The following is a 7,740-nucleotide window of genomic DNA, read 5'->3' on the forward strand; positions in this document are numbered from 1 at the left end:
ATGATGTGGATCCTCACAGACTGCAGCCTGTTAGTCAGGAAGTCCAGGACCCAGTTACAGAGAGGTGCTCAGTCCAAGTATATGGAGTTTGTAAGCCAGGGTCTGGGAATCATGGTGTTAAAGGCAGATGTGAAGTCCACAAAGAGCATATGGACATAAGAATCCTTACTCTCCAGGTGGGTGAGGGCAGTGTGGACCACAGAGGAGATGGCATCCTCTGTGGATCGTTTTTTCCGGTACGTGAACTGGTGTGGATCCCCAGTGACATGAATGTTGGCTTTGATATGGGTCATAACCAGTCTGTCAAAGCACTTTGTGACTATCGGGGTGAGGGCTACTGGCCAATAGTCATTCAGTCCTGTCACAATAGAGCTCAGGCAGGTGGGGGCAACTGCCTGGATTAAAGAAAAGCTGAAGATGTCTGTCAGCACCTCGGAGAGTTAGTCTGCACAGCACTTCAGCACACGCCCCAGAATCTTATCCGGGCCAGCAGCTTTACAGGGATTTTGGTGTTTGGGTCACGCTGAGGGGCTGTTCTGCAGGTTGTGGAGTGAGTCTGGTGCTGGGGGGTGTGTTTGGGTCCTCAAAGCGGGCATAGAACTTATTGAGAGCTTCGGGCAGTGAGGGGTCCCTAGTGCATTGTGCATTTCTGGTGTTGTAGTCTTTGATGCACTTGATGCCCTTCCACATGCTCCGTGGATCCTGGGAAGAAAAATGACCCTGGATCTTCCGAGCGTATGCAGCTTTGGCCCTCTTTACTCCCGCCTTCAGCTCACGTCTAGCTCTCCTGTGAATTACCAGACCTGAAGGCAGCGTCCCTGACTTTCAGCAGAGATCAGACCTCTGCATTCAGCCAGGGTTTCTGGTTTGGGCAGCACATCACAATCCTGGTGGTAACATCCTCAACACATTTGCTGATGTATCCGAGGACAGCAGATGCGTAATCCTCTAGATCCAGCTCCCCATCATGCACAGCAGCATCCCTGAACACCTGCCAGTCTGTGCACTCGAAGCAGTCCTGCAGTACAGAGTCACCATCACTGGGCCTTCTGTGTGGGTCTGGAGCGTCTCAGCGGGGAATGATAGGCAGGGACCAGCATGATGGAGATGTGATCGGAGAGGCCAAGGTGGGGACTGGGCACGGCTCTGTATGCGTCTCATGTGTTTGTGTACACATGGTCCAGTGTGTTATTTCCCCGTGTTGGTATGGTGACGTGCTGATAAAACTTCGGCAGAGTGTTTGTCAGGTCTACGTGGTTAAAATCCTCAGCCACGACGGAAAATGACTGCTTGTTCTGGAGCGAGCTGATGTGATCGGGTAGCTCCTTCAGCGTGTCGTTAGCTTTAGCACCAGGTGGGACGTAAACCGTAACGATGAACACCGCCGTGAACTGACGAATTAAATGATGTGCCCGACACTTTACAGTCAGGTATTCTATTGCTTCGGAGCAGTAGCTGTTAATCATGACACAGTTTGTGCACCAACCTTTAACCTTTCATTTTAAAATGAACCTTTAATTTCTGTTTATTCAAGCTGTAATAAAATCGTTGCTCAAAGAAGAGCTAATTTAGTAGCCTGTGTGCTTCGCTTCAAATGCTGTGACTCACATTTTGCACACTACAGATGGGATACATTCACATTATCTGACATGTACCTGTTCTTTCTGTTTCTGATAAGTACTGGAATGGGAGAGAAGTTCGGTCTGTTTGACCTGAAGCTTTTATGTAGCCAAGTGTTTAATCCAAGTAGCTTTGAGAAGGACCAATGATAAATGACTGCATGCTGAGTGCTGTTGCTGAGTGTGTTAAAGGGATCATTACTCTCTTTCTAGCACTGCTGACTCCTGCTTCCTTGTGTCATTCTTGCCAACGGTGATCCGCAGATCGGCAGTATAGGAAACTTTTATCAGCTCACATGGAACTGAGTTTTGGTTTTTCATGCCACTAACTGTCATCCCCCAAAACAGTGATGTCTGCTGTGGCCACAGGCTGGGACCCTGTGGCTCTGCTGGGGCGCTCTGACCGGCTGACACTTCCAGTTCTTTCTTCATTATGTTTGCTGCCTCGAGGAAACTCGCTGATGTCTTGCAATAGTTAAGATCCGTTCTGCAAATAAACTGGGACTGGCATTCTGCTCTGGCTTTGTGCTGTGGTGTCTGACTTGGCAAAATATAACAAGCTCAAACACTGTAGCTTGGGAAAAAAAAGAAAAGAAACTTCTGAAAATGAAGAACTGAAAGGTCTTAGAGCTCAGCAGAGAATGGCAGTGAATGGAAAAGAAGCACGAAGTCTAGACAATTACTATAGTCTATTAGACAATTACTGTAATATACTACACAATTACTATTGTTTACTGCTCTAGATAATGACTATAATATATTACACTAGATAATGACTATAATATATTACACTAGATAATGACTATAATATGGGGTGATTCAAAAAGATGAATCCAATTTCAAAATGATTTCACTTGTAAATCCTTACTAACGATGCAGTGAATTGTAATTGGTTTAAGTGACCATAAAATTGATGATGTAATTTTACAAGCGCTCTATTTGAACCTCCTCCCCCTGTACGGACAACATCAACACCATTGAACATGTCAGGTGTCACTGTACTCATCACTCTTTTAATGCAATTTCATAGATCCTCCAGTGTTGAATACACTGAGCTGCTGGAGGTTCACTGCTGACTACACTACACAACTACTGTAATATTCCACACTACACAACTACTATAATATACCACACTACACAACTACTATAATATACCACACTATACAACTACTATAATATACCACACTACACAACTACTGTAATATACCACACTACACAACTACTATAATATACCACACTACACAACTACTATAATATACCACACTACACAACTACTATAATATACCACACTAGACAACTATTATAATATACCACACTAGACAACTATTATAATATACCACACAACACAACTACTATAATGTACCACACTACACAATTACTGTAGTTTACTCCACTACACAATTACTGTAGTTTACTCCACTACACAATAACTGTAATATACCACACTAGACAACTACTATCATATACTACACTAGACAGTTACTTTAGTTTATTCCACTACACAATTACCATAATATACTACACTAGACAATTACTATTATATACTACACTAATTACTGTAATATACCACACTAGACACTTACTGTAGTTTACTCCACAATTATATAATATACTACACTTGACAGTTACTGTAGTTTACTCCACTACGCAATTACTGTAATATACTACACTTGTTTGCAACGTGTCCCAGCTGGTTCAGGAACCTGAAAAATTGGAAAATGATTGTTGTGTCTACAGCTTCTGTAGAAGTTTGTGGTGGTGATTGAATGACAGTGGAGTGAATGGTTTCATACAGACAATTATCAGATTTAGACAAACCTTCCTTTTCTTGCATCATAAATCATCCACCTCCAGACCAGTACTTTCAGATTACGTTCTCAGGCAGTTGGTACAATAATACTGGTCTTTGTTTTTTGCTTTTACAGGCGAAGTTGCACTTTCCCAATTTGGCAAAGAAATAAATGGAGGTTAAGTGTCTTGCTGAAGGGCAAAAGGGCACTCTTAGACTTCCCATAGAGTCTATGCGAAACCCTCTGGCTATTAAACAGGAGCCAGATCAGCTGAGACAGCAAGGAGTACTCAGAGTGTTATTGGTTCAGTTTGTGTTTTTTGTTTTGTAGCGCTTCATTATGCTAAAGTGATTTGTTTGTCTTATGTCATCTTTTTCCTTTTTGTGTTTGCCATAGCATGTTAAATGATTTACAGTAATTTTGATTGGGTGTACAGTGGTGCTTGAAAGTTTGTGAAACCTTTAGAATTTATCGATATTTCTGCATAAATTTGACCTAAACAATTGTTCAACAAGAATAAAATGAATGTTTTGGAATAACCAAGTCAAAATCCTGACTTTAATTCTATAGAAATGTTGTGGAAGAACGTGAAGCAAGCAGTTCATGGGAGGAAACCCACCAACATGACAGAGTGGAAGCTGTTTTGTATGGAGTCACATTTTCTCTGTAGCTTTTAATCTTTTTTTTTTTAAACTGCTGTTTTTCTTTTACTTTTGATATTTTTTTAATTTATTTGGACAGAAAGTCAAAGGCGTGAGCCAGTGCTTCTGTTGAAATCGAGTTTTATGGTTTAATGGCATTATTACATTACAAACAAGCTCAAGTAACTGAAACAGGACAGTAACAGATCAGAGAGCCGGCTCACTTAGTTTCTTCTTTTCCAGTGGAGATTTGTGTGTAGACGCCAGATGTGGTTAGCAGAGCTGAAGCAGTTTATACATCTTGTCAATATGAAAGACTATCGGTAAGCAGTTAACCCCACCACTGATACAGTGCAATACACCTAAATGCTTTCATGGACCAGTTGTTTATTTGTATTGGAGAGTCAAAAGAGAAAGTGTTCTATTGTTTAATCTTTCTCTAAACCATCTGCCTATTGAATTCAGAATTATCAGCCAACTGTGTTTGCACACTATGGAATTAGCCCTCCGCATTAACTCATTCGTACAGTGAAACACCCACATACATGCACACTAGTGAACACACACACTAGGGGGCAGTGAGCACACTTGCCCTCAGAGGGGGGCAGCCCTATCCACAGCGCCCGGGGATGGTGGATGGAGCGAGACATGATGTCCCAGATGTGCTCAATCAGATTCAGGTCTGGGGAACATATCATTGCATTGTTTGAAAGTACACTTGATTCCTGTCTGTGTTTTGTGACCTTAGTTCCATAACATAACTCTGAGATTAATAACTGATCATCACATTGATTTATCAGTCTACTCAGGCTTTAGCAGAGCTCAGTAACACTGAGATTAATAACTGATCATCACATTGATTTATCAGTCTACTCAGGCTTTAGCAGAGCTCAGTACTACTGAGATTAATAACTGATCATCACATTGATTTATCAGTCTACTCAGGCTTTAGAGAACTCAGTAACACTGAGATTAATCACTGATCATCACATTGATTTATCAGTCTACTCAGGCTTTAGCAGAGCTCAGTAACACATTAATAACTGATCATCACATTGATTTATCAGTCTACTCAGGCTTTAGCAGAGCTCAGTAACACTGAGATTAATCACTGATCATCACATTGATTTATCAGTCTACTCAGGCTTTAGCAGAGCTCAGTAACACTGAGATTAATCACTGATCATCACAATGATTTATCAGTCTACTCAGGCTTTAGCAGAGCTCAGTAACACTGAGATTAATAACTGATCATCACATTGATTTATCAGTCTACTCAGGCTTTAGCAGAGCTCAGTAACACTGAGATTAATAACTGATCATCACATTGATTTATCAGTCTACTCAGGCTTTAGCAGAGCTCAGTAACACTGAGATTAATAACTGATCATCACATTGATTTAACAGTCTACTCAGGCTTTAGCAGAGCTCAGTAACACTGAGATTAATAACTGATCATCACATTGATTTATCAGTCTACTCAGGCTTTAGCAGAGCTCAGTAACACTGAGATTAGTAACTGATCATCACATTGATTTATCAGTCTACTCAGGCTTTAGCAGAGCTCAGTAACACTGAGAATAATAACTGATCATCACATTGATTTATCAGTCTACTCAGGCTTTAGCAGAGCTCAGTAACACTGAGATTAATTACTGATCATCTCATTGATTTATCAGTCTACTCAGACTTTAGCAGAGCTCAGTAACACTGAGATTAATCACTGATCATCACAATGATTTATCAGTCTACTCAGACTTTATCAGAGCTCAGTAACACTGAGATTAATAACTGATCATCACATTGATTTATCAGTCTACTCAGGCTTTAGCAGAGCTCAGTAACACTGAGATTAATAACTGATCATCACATTGATTTATCAGTCTACTCAGGCTTTAGCAGAGCTCAGTAACACTGAGATTAATAACTGATCATCACATTGATTTATCAGTCTACTCAGGCTTTAGCAGAGCTCAGTAACACTGAGATTAATAACTGATCAACACATTGATTTATCAGTCTACTCAGGCTTTAGCAGAGCCCAGTAACACTGAGATTAATTACTGATCATTGCATTGATTTATCAGTCTACTCAGACTTTAGCAGAGCTCAGTAACACTGAGATTAATAACTGATCATCACATTGATTTATCAGTCTACTCAGACTTTAGCAGAGCTCAGTAACACTGAGATTAATTACTGATCATCACAATGATTTATCAGTCTACTCAGACTTTAGCAGAGCTCAGTAACACTGAGATTAATAACTGATCATCACATTGATTTATCAGTCTACTCAGACTTTAGCAGAGCTCAGTAACACTGAGATTAATAACTGATCATCACATTGATTTATCAGTCTACTCAGGCTTTAGCAGAGCTCAGTAACACTGAGATTAATTACTGATCATCACATTGATTTATCAGTCTACTCAGACTTTAGCAGAGCTCAGTAACACTGAGATTAATAACTGATCATCACAATGATTTATTGGTCTACTCAGGCTTTAGCAGAGCTCAGTAACACTGAGATTAATAACTGATCATCACATTGATTTATCAGTCTACTCAGGCTTTAGCAGAGCTCAGTAACACTGAGATTAATAACTGATCATCACATTGATTGATCAGTCTACTCAGGCTTTAGCAGAGCTCAGTAACACTGAGATTAATAACTGATCATCACATTGATTTATCAGTCTACTCAGGCTTTAGCAGAGCTCAGTAACACATTAATAACTGATCATCACAATGATTTATCAGTCTACTCAGGCTTTAGCAGAGCTCAGTAACACTGAGATTAATAACTGATCATCACAATGATTTATCAGTCTACTCAGGCTTTAGCAGAGCTCAGTAACACTGAGATTAATCACTGATCATCACAATGATTTATCAGTCTACTCAGGCTTTAGCAGAGCTCAGTAACACTGAGATTAATAACTGATCATCACATTGATTTATCAGTCTACTCAGGCTTTAGCAGAGCTCAGTAACACTGAGATTAATAACTGATCATCACATTGATTAATCAGTCTACTCAGGCTTTAGCAGAGCTCAGTAACACTGAGATTAATAACTGATCACATTGATTTATCAGTCTACTCAGGCTTTAGCAGAGCTCAGTAACACTGAGATTAATGACTGATCATCACATTGATTTATCAGTCTACTCAGGCTTTAGCAGAGCTCAGTAACACTGAGATTAATAACTGATCATCACATTGATTTATCAGTCTACTCAGGCTTTAGCAGAGCTCAGTAACACTGAGATTAATAACTGATCATCACATTGATTTATCAGTCTACTCAGGCCTTAGCAGAGCTCAGTAACACTGAGATTAGTAACTGATCATCACATTGATTTATCAGTCTACTCAGGCTTTAGCAGAGCTCAGTAACACTGAGATTAATAACTGATCATCACATTGATTTATCAGTCTACTCAGGCTTTAGCAGAGCTCAGTAACACTGAGATTAATAACTGATCAACACATTGACTTATCAGTCTACTCAGGCTTTAGCAGAGCCCAGTAACACTGAGATTAATCACTGATCATCACATTGATTTATCAGTCTACTCAGGCTTTAGCAGAGCTCAGTAACACTGATATTAATAACTGATCATCACATTGATTTATCAGTCTACTCAGGCTTTAGCAGAGCTCAGTAACACTGAGATTAATAACT

The sequence above is a fragment of the Pygocentrus nattereri genome, chromosome 18 (genome assembly GCF_015220715.1).
Source record: "Pygocentrus nattereri isolate fPygNat1 chromosome 18, fPygNat1.pri, whole genome shotgun sequence".
Taxonomy (NCBI): domain Eukaryota; kingdom Metazoa; phylum Chordata; class Actinopteri; order Characiformes; family Serrasalmidae; genus Pygocentrus; species Pygocentrus nattereri.